The sequence below is a fragment of the Schistocerca piceifrons genome, chromosome 4, assembly GCF_021461385.2.
Source record: "Schistocerca piceifrons isolate TAMUIC-IGC-003096 chromosome 4, iqSchPice1.1, whole genome shotgun sequence".
In the NCBI taxonomy this organism is placed as follows: domain Eukaryota; kingdom Metazoa; phylum Arthropoda; class Insecta; order Orthoptera; family Acrididae; genus Schistocerca; species Schistocerca piceifrons.
In genome coordinates this window covers 194221993-194235695 of record NC_060141.1, presented here as the reverse complement: position 1 = coordinate 194235695, position 13703 = coordinate 194221993, and the positions used below count along the sequence as shown (strand labels likewise).

At 42.3% G+C, this 13703-nt stretch overlaps 1 pseudogene; it reads right to left on the bottom strand.

Annotated features, from left to right (window-relative positions):
- Window positions 1-3369: 3369 nt before the first annotated feature.
- LOC124796707 lies at window positions 3370-3487 on the bottom strand (annotated as a pseudogene).
- Between the last annotated feature and the right edge of the window lie 10216 nt (window positions 3488-13703).

Genomic DNA, 13703 nt, shown 5'->3' with positions numbered 1-13703 from the left:
CATACTACTTATGCTAGAGAGAATGATTTTCAACAGTAAAAGCTCAAGAATGAGTGTTTCTAAGCGGAGAAAGATATTTTAGAAGCGAATCAACTCCACGCAATGTCTTTCACCTAGAGCAGATGACTGGATCATAGGCAACACATATTGCATACGCCTCTCTGGGGCGTAACAAATTGTGAACGACACATCCCGCCGCCGAGAATATCAGAGACAAACGTTATTCCTCACGACGTGATCTACACACCTAGACTTTTGATGCAAGGACTCTGAAACATATGAATAATGTTTCATTTCCTCTATCATTACCGCTGCCATGGTTATCTTTACTAGGGTACTTTGGAACACAACTCTTCTATTGAACAAGTGCTCAAACTTTTAAGGTATGCATTTTAGAGCACATGTTTACTGGACATTTTTTTCTTGTTTTGGTCCATACTATCACGTCCCAAAATATGGAAAGCAAAGAGCTTGCAGTAGAAGAGAATTGTTTCACAATATTGAAGATCAAGAATATCTCTTAGCTCTTAAGGTATGCGTTTTAGGGCCCATGTTTAATTGACTTTTTTGTTTCGAATGATCATTCCTGTCATATCCATGAATACTGACTATCACTTTTGAAACACGCTGTATAACTACCTTAGAATTCTACACTAATATATTATGTTCAGACGAAACGATATAATTCCAGAGACGTTTTGAAGTCTCAAACATCTACGATCACTGAAGCGACGAATAAAAATTATTTACCAAGGACAGTATTCGAACCTGTGTCTCCTGCTCGTTAGGCAGATACGCTAACCACTACGCCTCCCTGGCACAGTGGCTTTGCACAATTGCACGGTATACCCTTCGCGCCACTCTCGTCAATCCAAATTTAAGAACCTTCAACATCGCAGCGCGTCAGCAATCGTTGGTTAATATATTAAAAAACTAGAAACCCGCCTCGATTGCGAAAAAGCACCTAGTGTTAACCTAGGTTTTGGCGTAGATAACTACATCTTCTTCAGAACAATGGGTTTTATTGTTCTGAAGAAGGTGTAGTTATCTACGCCGAAACCTAGGTTAACACTAGGTGCTTTTTCGCAATCGCGGCTGGTTTCTAGTTTTTTTAATATATCAATCCAAATTCCCATTCACACCTCAGCCCACTTGGTATTCCACCTAAGCACGAACAGCATTGCACAGGCTCTCGAAATGAACTGGAATAGCTCTTCAGCGTTGAACAAAACGGGGGATCATCCCTGAAACTCAGGCATAAATGCTTTAATCAAATGAAACTACGAGGCGTGATTCACACAGTAACAGCAAACTATTTTTTGCGAAGCATATATTTCACTTAGAAACTCAAACAAGATGTCATTTTTCAGCATAACTAGTCTCCATTTCGGTACACTTGTCATACTATTGCACCAGCATTTCTATTCCATTCGAATAAAAGGTTTTCGGTTGTGGCTGCAAGCAAGATTGCACCGCGTCTTTAACCTCATCATCACTTTCAAATGGTCGCCTTCTGAGAACGTCCGTGAGTGTTCAGACTCAAGGTAATGCGAAGGAGTGAGATCAGGGCTGTATCTTGGATGCAGTACGACCTGAAATTTCAATCTACGAATGATGGCAAGTGTTGAGGCGGCGGTATGGGGGCGCCCGTAAGCACTATGGGGCTTAACATCTGAGGTCATCAGTCCTCTAGACTTAGAACTACTTAAACCTAACTAACCTAAGGACATCACACACATCCATGCCCGAGGCAGGATTCGAACCTGCGACCGTATCAGCAGCGCAGTTCCAGACTGAAGCACCCAGAACCGCTCGGCCACAGTGGCCGGCCGCCGTGAAGGAGTAGAGCGCCTCCAGACAGAAGTCTTCTGTGGCGACTCCTTATTGCTGGCTCTAGCTCATTCTCCAACATCGTGCTGTACAACATACTGTTCACTGTTCCACCCCTTTGCTGATAGTGCTGCAACATCGGCTCATCCATGTAGCAGAAGACCGTGAAAAGGACGTTTCAGGCAGAGTGTAGAAAGTTCAATTTCTTCTTGGTTGGAGAATATGTGCGTCGCCATTCTGAAGACTGTCTCTTGCTTCCTGGTTCATACAAATGCATCCAGGTTTCGTCTCGTATAACGATACTTGCCAAAAAGTCATGTCCATCACGTCCAGAAATGATGTGGCAGCCTGAACACGCATCATCTTGTGATCACCAGTGAGCATCCTAGGCACCTATCCTACAAGAAGAAAACAGTAATTGAGAGCCTCACTAATTATGGTATGAGCGAGTGTGTCACTGACACTTAGTCCCCTGGCTACAGCTTCTACAGAAATACGCCGATACTCACGAATCATGGTGTCACTGCGTCCCATATTCTCGTCAGTAATGACCATGGTGGAACGACCAGAGCGTTCCTGATCTGTAACCGACGTAAGTCCACTTTTAAAGGCATCTCCCCACTTGTACATTAATGCAGCTATCTCCTTACCTTTCAACAAACTTCAATGGGTTTGTTGACGTTCAACGCCCTCCGACCACAAAAATCGTATTACTACTCGCTGTTCTTCTACTGTGTACACAGCTCTGGAGGCGGCAGTTTTGTTTCAAATGCGCTTCCTATTCAGCTTGATACGCTATCTGCCTTCTCAAAGCATGCATCTTCACTTTCCAGAAGTTTTAAATGCCTTTCGCGTTAATTTCTCTTAATACTGATAGTTTACTGTAACTTTTTGAATTGCTCTAGTTTATGGTTCCCAGCCTTAGTACAAATTTTCATTCGTCGCTTCACTCTGAATATATACATAATATTTTATGTTGTTGAGTGGGTAACCAGTAGTAGTAGGGCAAGGGAGGGGGGAGGCATGAAAGCACTTCTGCTATTCAATTGATATCAAATTAATCAATTAATTACCCCTGATGGAGTCATGGAATCTCCCCAGCCAGCACGTGGCTGCCGATACAAGCGCACTTTTCTTCGTCACCCTCCCCTCTGAGAGATCCCCACCCTTCTCCCTCCTCCCTTTCCTCCCTGCCGATATGAGCACACTTTTTGAACTTCGTGCTCTTTCGAAACGGGCTTCTGGTGCATTTTCTTTTATAACCCCCCACCCCCTTAACCTATTGTTCTGTTGCTTGTCACCGCTTTTGATATCATTGTAATTGACGAATCACTGAAATTACTCCGTCTTCAGGCCACGAGTGGCCTATCGGGGCCATCCGACTGCCGTGTCATCCTCAGAGGAGGATGCGGATAGGAGGGACGTGGGGTCAGTACACCGCTCTCCCGGTCGTTATGATGGTATTCTTGACCGAAGCCGCTACTATTCGGTCGAGTAGCTCCTCAAGTGGCACCACGAGGCTGAGTGCACCCCAAAAAATGGCAACAGCGCATGGCGGCCTGGATGGTCACCCACCCAAGTGCCGACCCCGCCCGACAGCGCTTAACTTCGGTGATCTGACGGGAACCGGTGTATCCACTGTGGCAAGGCCGTTGTCCAGAGCAATTGACTAATTAATTAAATTAATCGAAAAAATGGTGGGAAACAGCTCAATTTAGATACCCCCTCACCTTGAGCTATTGTGCTCCTTACGGTAGTTTGTCACTGAACACGAGCTGCTTCAGTACAGGTCTGAATTATTCTAATAGCCCACTCTATCAGTTTGATAAACTAATTATTTAAATCTACATCCTTTTTGTATGGGACAGTTGTCCTTGCTAGATGTAGCTCCCTTCTGGAAATATTGACTGATAGGCGGTAAATCGATTACATTGTGTAGAATATTGCCTATTTAAACAATTTATGCAGTACAAGTCACTGTGTGGAATACCGCCATAAAAAACTCACAACACGTAATTACATTGTCATAGATCATACTACATATATCTGGCGACCGCGTCTCGCAGTCCTCCAGACAAAATGTTGCACTAAGCGCTGGCCGCTGGAAGACACGGGTATGCAGGGACATGGAACTGCTGGACTGGGCCGCTGTAGATGCAAGGCTGCGCTAATCCCCAGAAAAGCATCGGCCAGACGCACTTCCTAATGCATGTCACTGCCTGTGGAATTCTGACCGACCTGATCAAACCTATCGACCAAAGTATCCCTGAATATTGCAATCTAATTGGCTCTCGCCAAATTGCTGGGTGGAGCCTGAGTCTATATCAGCCTCCTTCCTCCACCCACAGCCTCGTTCTGCTATCGTTTGCAGTCAGGTTAGCTCGGTTTGATTCCTCCCTCATGCGTTACTAGCCTTCTCTGTACCAAAATAAAGCGTTCTGAAGTGGCATGAGGAAACAGCAACGGCAGTGCCAGTGGCGGTAAACGTTCAAGGCAGTCGCAGGAATGGAAATTACATGGTAAGTTAATATTCAGATCGGCAACTGTAACTTTGTCTGCCACTAACTGTTTGTAGTGGCGGTATGAAATACGTTTCATCTTATTGTTTCAGCATATGTCTACCAAATTGTGGATGAGTTGGAGACAGAGAGCTTGCAGCAGCAGCAATAGCAAGAGCATCATAAATAGTGTACATATTTTTTTCTTCTTTGTACACATAATGTTTCTGTTATTTAGTGGCCAGTCAGTGAATATTTGTTATACATGATAACGAAAGTCAAAATCGATAACAATAAATGTTTTTCTTTCACTAAAATTTTTTGTTATCGAATACATGTCGTCATATGTTTCAGTACATGTCTGACATATAACTTGTGAGCTGATTGCTGAAAGCCAGCAACTGCAGAAAAAGCATTGTTAGTAGAATATTTATATTTCTTCTTCATAGTACTGTGTGTATGTAATATGTTTGACAAAAATTTCATTGTATATGTAATAGGGTACATTTTATTTGTTGTTGTTATAGATGATTTCCTGGCAGAAGAAGAGGAACAGGGAGAGGTATGTGTCGAGGATGAGCAGGAGCCATCTCCTGAAAATGCATATTCTAAAAAATATTTTTTCTCATATTTTTTTGCATGTTTATACGCTTTTATTATTAAAAAGCTTAATATGTATTGTTATGTGATATCAATGAAATGGCTATTCCGTGATTCAGGTGAGGACGAAATTCCACAACGGGTGGAGGAAATGGAGGGACATCATCTGCTTGAGGAGGTGTTGGATGACCTGAGGGAAATGCCAGGGAGCCAGAGCGAAATAGGTAATTTATATGTGTATGCTCTTTCTACTTACAAATAATAATAATCTATGTTCTTACTTTTCTCGCAGAAGTAGCAGCAGCTGGCGATTTCTGGTATGTTGTACATAATTGTGTACATTATTTTCTCCCCTCTACAGCAGCCATTTCTGGGGAACAATTCCGCAGCACACCATGGCACAGGTACCAGAGTCAGTGAAGTCTGCTTCATCAAAGTGGTGACCAGTGAGGCATGCTTCGCTGCCAAGGGCACTGCCAGTCACAGTGGAGAAGCCGTCACTGCCCCTGATGCCACCCCACCACCGCTCTGGCGTCAGTGGGTTATTGAAGAGGAGCAGGCTCCCACCCCTCAGGCAAGAGCTCAGGGCTGCAGCAGCAGCAGCCACACAGCCAGGCTGTTCGTACTGGCCCGATATCACAGGGTCTCCTCCTCCTCCTCCACCTTCTTATCCTTGCTGATCTTGCAAGATACATGTATCTCGATGCGTACCCAACAACACCTCACCACAGCCTCACCACAGTCACCTCCGCCAGTGGGGTGGACATAGTCATCATCTAGTTATAGCATTACTAATAGCGATGATCCTGTGGCTAGTGGTAGTTCCCTCTCCCGTCCTTTTAGTTAAGGACATGAATATCGTTCACTAGAATCGAGAATCTAGTAGGAACGTAGGTCAAGTATGCACATCTCTACATAAATGGGCTTCGTAAACTCTACAGCAGTGTTCGCCATCGCCACAGCAAAAAATTACATATAACGTTCGATACCACTGTAGCAGTACCACCCCTTTCCCCAAGTGATCTATCAAGGTAATTGAAATTTGCATGGGAGGGTTAAAGTGTCTTGTTGATGGATGACAATCCAAACTACATCTTTCTCGTTGAGTGTGGCTGATGAATAAGCTTCATGGGAGAATTATTGCTGGCGTATAACACACTCGTCATATTCCACCAGACTAGTTATATGGAAGTCATTGCAATGATCCAGACCTACTGATTTAAGAAACTCTTAGTTTGCACATGTTACCGCTTTGCTGTCCTGTTGCGAAGCGCCGCGCTGTACGTTGTACACTTGTATCTTATACGTTACGCCCATCCTCTCTTCGTTACAATACGGGGCGCTACGACCCCTGACTGGTTGAAGCTCGACGCCAACGCTTCCTGTCCATGAAGTTAAAGGTCATCGCTTCTACTGTCAACGGGCCCCGGCTGGTGAAGGCCACCACCACTTCTCGGTCTCAGCATGTTCGAGGTTACTGCTGGTTCTGCTTTAAATGTAGCCGTAGAATGATATCCTCGGCATGAAAGTCGACAAATTGATTATCCTGGTCCACAATACGCAGTTCCCGATAGACCAAAGTCTGAACTATCACTGGGAGGTAAATAGCGTTGGTAGGTGTCTCAGTGATCTACCATAATCACACTAATGCGGAGAATCAGTAAATTGTATGAATCAATCTGTTGTCGAGACACGAATTAGTTGTAATGCTACGCTCAGCACGGATTGTATTAACAGAAATAGTGTCTTGATCTTGATATAAATATTTCTTTATCTTGTCCTGTGACTCGTGAGATCTGTAGAATTCATTAGGATCCTTCTTCAAAACCTGTCATTTTGTGAAATCCAGTATCCATTCTATCGAAGCTTTCTCGTCAAAGTCAATCATTGCACTCGTTACCTTTATTTAGATTTAAGTGTATTGATTTTTGAACGTAGGGCATCCCTTTTCCAGATCGTTTTAAAACTTCATTTAAATCGTCAATATCGTATGCACCAGGTTCTATTTCCACAATTTCTTTTCCACCATTAATTTCCAGATGAAGTTTATTGTTGGCCTCTGTGATATTCGGTACGGTGTTGTACGTCTCCTGTCCAATCAGTGAAATACTCCATTCCCCGTTGCTTAAATCAATCGGTGGGACGTAATTCGCGCGTAATACTAGCGATCGATATTTTATAGTGCAGAGAATACGACATTACATCTGAAGCTCAACTGACGGGTGGATGCTTAACGCTTCTCCTTATATAAATACTTCTTCAAAAATGTGAGGAGGAACATGACGCACAGATGCCCGTATAAGTAGGCATTAAAGTCTTGGTAGCGATGGAACTGTAGAACACACGTCGTCTGTAGGTGAAGTACCGCTGTATTCTGGCGGATGCAAGTCTCCAAATCAGTCGAAACAGCAGACAATCGTGTAACATACGCCACATAGTGTGTTTCTGGTCCCTCAGCAACATCTAAATTAACAAATCCACATTCTCCGGATTTCCATAGTCTTTGGTAACGTATCCCGCGTGAACACACCATGAAATCTTGGAATGATGAGTTTTTTCCTGACGAACTTGAGCAGATCTGTATTTGTGAGTGGTAAATCCGGAAGGGTAGCTAATGCGCTATTTTTAATTTATTTATGAAGAGCCCTAGCCTTTCCTTGCTGATTACACATGCGGTTATGTCTTCTTGCTTCCTCTAGCTGCTCCTGGGAGTTCTGTGCGTTCTTGACTGTTCTGCCAGTAGCCGCAGCACCACCAGCAGGTGAACCAAAAGCTGAGGGACCTGCGAGCGTAGGAATGAGGAAGGGGATAATTTCACTTGTTTTTTTTTGCGGTATTGACAGAACCCTGAGTGCTTTCAACGGTCCTTTACGTTTCAGGGCACTTCTAGCTGCATACATCGCTGTCAGGATTCAGTTTTTTAAACATCTCTTCTTCTTCTTCTTCGTTGTTGTCTTCTTCATCGTCAGTGCACGACGTGCAGCGTTCATAACTGCTTGAAATTCACACGCAAACTCAACTTAATTTTACCACATATGGTTTTATCAATATAAACGCAGCAATATGCTATCCTGCATCCGTATCCTTTCTCGCACATATTGTCTTGAGCTTTATGTTTTACACATGCGTTGTAGTGCTCCAAACATGCCTCTTTAGCAGGTTGATCCCCCTTATCAACACGAGCCAAAACTTTCTGAAGTTTTGTACCAGGTCTGCAGTAATTATACTCGGGACAGCGCAATTCGACGAGAAGTTTGTCGAGAATATCTGCACCTCCTATAGTGCGTCTCCTATGACGCATGTTATGCTGGTGTGCTGGTTGTACTCTGTGCACCCCTTTATACAGCAAATCCTCAGCGTCAATCCAACTGATTTGGGTTGCAGGAAAACCAAGCCATTTAACTAGTGCTCTCTTCCCTCGACGTCTTATGACGCGCTCTGTTAGGAACTCGTGTGTCTCTGAGCTCTTCTGCATTTCCTCGGTGTAAAAGCACCCTGAAATTTCAGTGCTACTGCTATCCTTTAAGATGTAAGTTCTTAGATTTGTCTTCTGCACTTTGGAAACTATGATTATCTCACTCCACCTGTTTGGGAGCTATTTCTCAAGTATTGTCTTTTGTTTTGAGATACCTACCAAATGGCCCACATTAAATTTCTGTTTACTTGGATCGAGCGTTTTAATACGATAGTACACCGTATACATGAGTCCGTTATCATGAACATTGATTGGTCTCACTGTTATTGTCCTATATTTGATTCGATTATACTGTGCAATTATTTCTGGGAGGATATCTGTCCATTTGTATGAGCCATGAAGATTAAAATATATGCACATTTGATCTTTTATTGTTCTGTTTTTAACATTTTTAAATGTTCGGATAATAAGTTGCCGTCTCTTTATTCTAAGAATAGATGATCAATGCAGCTAGCCGCTATCTCTGTGTAATGTCTTGTTTGTATAGACGTGTATATGTTGTCTTTAAGATCCCTTCACCTTCACACATAAGTCTATACAGTAAAGTAAGGCCCTCCCCGTTCTTGGCTGATCCGTGATAAGACAGGCGGAAAATTAGACTAATGGAGGATTATTAGTATTATCTCTATTTTCATTCGCTCTCTCTCTTTCTCTCCTTTATCTATGTACAGTTTTTAATATAAGATTTCATTGCGTGATAAAAAGAATCAGCCAGGTAGAATCTTTGGTGGAGTCCTTCGTTTTGGTAATCAGCGGCTGGCTTGCTGTAAGAGATCTTTACATTTATTATTACTGTTAAACACTGCAGTCAGTCGGGAGAATCAATCGTTTGGACAATTTGTTCCTTTTACGAAAGATTGAGAATTCCAGATGTGTCATCATCATCAGTTATCTGCTATATTAGCAGGTCCTTTGCCTCTCCATTTTCTGCGATCCATTGCTTCCTTCTTAAGGCTGCTGTATGTTGTACCGTCCATCATGTCATCCAGTATCTGGAATCTCTTCCTTCCTCGCTTCCTTTTCCCTTCTACATAACCTTCTAAAACTGTTTTTATCAGTCCGTCATTCTTTCTTAATATATGCCCAATCCAATTTCTTTTTCTTCTCTTTATTACATCTAGTAACTGCCTTTTCTCTCCCACTCTTCTCAGTACCTCTTCATTTTTTACTCTGTCCATCCAACTTATTCCTTCCATCTTCCGCCATGTCCAGATCTCAAAAGCCTCCAGCCTTTCTCTGTCTTTTTTCCTCATAGTCCATGTTTCAGCGCCATATAGAAGAACACTCCATACAAGACATTTTATGAGTCTCTTTCTGAGTTCTCTGTCCATACCGCTGCAGAAGATTCTCCTTTTCTTATAAAACGCCTCTTTTGTCATTGCTATCCTTGTTTTAATTTCTGTGGTGCACTTCCAGTCGGTGTCTATCCTGCTTCCAAGATACTTAAAATTTTGCACCTGTTCTAGTTTTTCTCCATTCAGCATCAGCAAATCTCAAGCACCCTAGTCTTCTTCCTCCAATTTCTACTCCTTTGTCATCTAATGAGCATTGGTCAATCATATTTTCCAAGTACAGGTTGAAAAGAGTAGGTGATAAACAGCATCCTTGTCTTACTCTTTTCCCTAGTCTGATCCAGTTTGTACTTTCTCCTCTCACTTTAACTGAAACTTTTTGATTAAGGTACAATGAGTTTATAAGTCTTCTGGTTTTCCAGTCCACTCTCTTTTCCCTCATAATAGTCGCCAGCTTGTCCCAAACCACATTGTCAAATGCCTTTTCTAAATCGATGAAGCACATATATAGGTCTCTTCCTTTTTCAATAAACCTTTCTCCTAAGATTCGTAGGAGCCCTATTGCATCTCTGGTGCCCGTATTCCGTCTAAAGCCAAACTGTTCCTCGCCGAGATTCTCCTCTATTACTTTTTCAAGTCTTTTATTAATTATTCTTAACATCACTTTGGCTGCATGTGAAATGAGGCTGATTGTCCTGTGCTCGCTGCATTTCTTGGTTCCTTGTTTTTTCGGCAATGGAATCATAACTGTTGTCAAAAAGTCCTCAGGCCATTCACCACTGTCATATATTTTATTACATAACCTCAATATTTCTCTTATTCCATTGTGGTTCAAGCATTTTAGTATTTCTCCCGGTATTGTATCTGTACCTACTGCTTTGCCATTTTTCATTGCAGCAATAGCAGACTTTACTTCTTCCATTATGATGGTCGGTTCTTTCTCTTCATCACTTACACTGTTGTGTGATTCAAGTTTCAGAGTTTCTGGTTTGCTATTTGTGTCATATAGCTCTTTTATATACTCTTCCCATCTCTGGAGGACATCGTCACGATCTTTATACACTACCTCTTCGTCTTTACTCAAAATGTCCATAGTAGCACTTCCTGCTCTGTTTTGTTCCCATGTCATAGTCTTTACTCTGTTGTATAGTAAGTCGTATCTTCCTTTCCTGTCCAGTTCTTCAATTTCATCACATTCCTCTTTTAGCCATTTTTTCCTAGCCTGCTCTGTTTCTCTTCGCAGTTCGTTATTTAACCTTCGGTATATCTTTCTTGCATCTTCAGTGTTCTTGTTTTTCAATTTTCTTCTCTCCTCCATCTTGGAAATCATTTCTTGTGTGACCCATGGTTTTTTTGACCTTTTCCCTTTTACATATCCTATATTTTGCTGTCCTGCTTTAATGATTCCTTCTTTCAGCATATTCCAGTACTCGTTGGCATTATCAGGTGCTTCTTTGTCTCGTAATGTGTTTAGAAAGTCCCGAGACAGCATTTCTGTAATTTGTTCTTTGTTGGACCTTATCTTCTCTAGATCCCATTTCTTCACCATTGTCGCCTTTTTCAGTTTTTTCATTCTTATTTCTATTTCTGCCATAAGTAAGTTGTGGTCACTATTAATATCTGCACCTGGTAATGTGTGCACCTTCTTGATTCCATTCCTGTATCTTTCTTCTACCAGTATAAAATCGATTTGGTTTCTATATTTATCCCCTGGTGATTTCCAAGTGTAGAGCCTCCTCTTATGGTTCTTGAACCATGTGTTTGCCACTATCAGCTGCCTTTCCCTGCAGAAGTCAATTAACCATTCACCTCTGTCATTTCTCTTTCCAAGACCATGACTGCCTACTATGTTTCCCTCTTTCCCTTCTCCCACAATGGCGTTCCAGTCTCCCATTACTATTTTGCAGCATTTTTTATTTTCGTCCATTATTCTCTCTATTACATTGTACGTTTCCTCTACAATTTGGTCATCATGTTCTGAAGTTGGCATATACACCTGGACAATCAGTAAATCTTTTTGTGCTCCTTTCAGCCTTACACCAATAACCCGGTCATTTGCATAGTCTACATATTCCAGATGTGTACGAAGCCTTTTTGGACGATTTAACACAGACTCAGTGATTGCAGGCTCTCTTCGACACAGCTGAAACTTCCCCTCTAATTACAGGGCCAACGTGATAAAAAAATGATTCAGAAAAAAACTCATTCGTTCATTCACTCCAGAACAAAAAAGTCACAAACCTTATTTATGGAGTAAATCGTGTATTAAATCCATCTCCATTACATGTCCAGATCTCCGGTGATTCCACGCCTTAATTATTTTCCTTTTACAATTTCTTTCTCTTCAAAACAAACCGCCAACGGCACAAATGTTAATTGGCTCGCTTTAGCGAGAAGAAAAGCAGAATATGTATCTCTCAGAAACACGTCAATCCCTCAACAGATACTCCAGAAGCTGTCCTAGTTACCACTCTAACAACCATGGAGAATGCATATATGCATCTCTGTTATTTCAAAGAATAAACGCACTAGAAAATACTTTGGCGTCGACGAGCTGTCGCCGCATATATTACGAGAAAATCAGATCAGATAACTTTTCCAAAGTGAATGAATGTGGATGGTTTGATTGAAAATGATTAATTGGTGTGTGGTAAAGGGTATTTGCTGTGGGGACACTACATGTTCAGACATTCCACGATACTTGCCTTCAGGTGGGTGAATGTTAAGTAGTGATGTATACCATACCACTGCATCACGGTCTTGAAATACCTTGTAAGGTGGCCATAATTTCGCACCTTACAAGCACTCATCTAAACACTTTGCCGTGATTTACAACCGGAATTAGATATCATTTGGTAGGTTGTACGTCGTATATATGAATATTTAAAGGAGATTGACATTGTCACGTACACCTTGTAAATAATTATTAACGTTTATTCCATGAAAGATGACGGAGTGTCTTTATTATCAAAACGGCGTAATAAATGATTGCTTATACTAGTAGAGTTTAGAACGCCAGTGGAAATGAAACGGCAGGCCCTGGGTGGAAAAGCCCGCACGGGTTTGTTGGTCCTGTTTCACACATTAAGTGCCAAGACGAACGGTCTGGGCACCTGAGCGCGGAAGCACAATATAGCGGCGGCCGGCCGGTGTTGTAGAGGGGCCGGAAGGATAACCGGATACTACTTCGGAAACTCTGAAAATCTTGGATGCAGCAGAGAGGAACGAGGAAGCGTTACGTCGGAAATCGCAGGCTGGGCTATTTCCGAGGATTTTTTACTTTGAGAAGTGTACCATTGTATGAGTATAGGTATTTCCTCCCAAACTTTCCGTGCTGGACAACAAAAGACTAAAATATGGTTGGTGGCCGTTTGGAAGAATCTGCAGAGAGGGAGAATATTCCATGGTTTCGAGAATATGATTCGCCTTCTGAGTTACGAGGGAGGGGAGCCGAGCTTTGCTGGGAAGTCAGTGGTGGAGATAAGTGGTCTTCCGTTTTGAGCTCCCGTGTTTGACGGTCGCTCAGTATCAATTTTGTTGGTAAAGGCGGACTTGCTGTCTTTGTTCTCAGAAGATTTTATAGTTAGAACGGTTAGGCACTGTAATGTTGTGAACGATTCTGGTCTTCGCCTCCGGGTTGGGAGTCATCGTTGAGTACGCAGCGTTCAGTGATTGAGAGCACTTCTTCTACCTATACTCACTTTGAGACGTTATCTGAACGCCGTCCTAGTGGCTCGGAGTTCACGTTTCTCGTCTGTAGAACACAGAGAGGAGAAGACAGTATTAGATTATACTAGTCAGAAGACCGTCTTATGCCGTCCTAGTGTTTGAATGAGGGTTTTCTTTAATGTAGTGTTCATCCCGTTGCAAAGCACCCTTTAACACTTCTCGATACATTTTCAATCTCTAACACAACATGCCAGTCACTGTCCACACATACATTTATACCAGTACCTAAGCGCTTTGAACCACTAACTGTTAAACTATAAGTTGAAGAGAAAAGCAGTT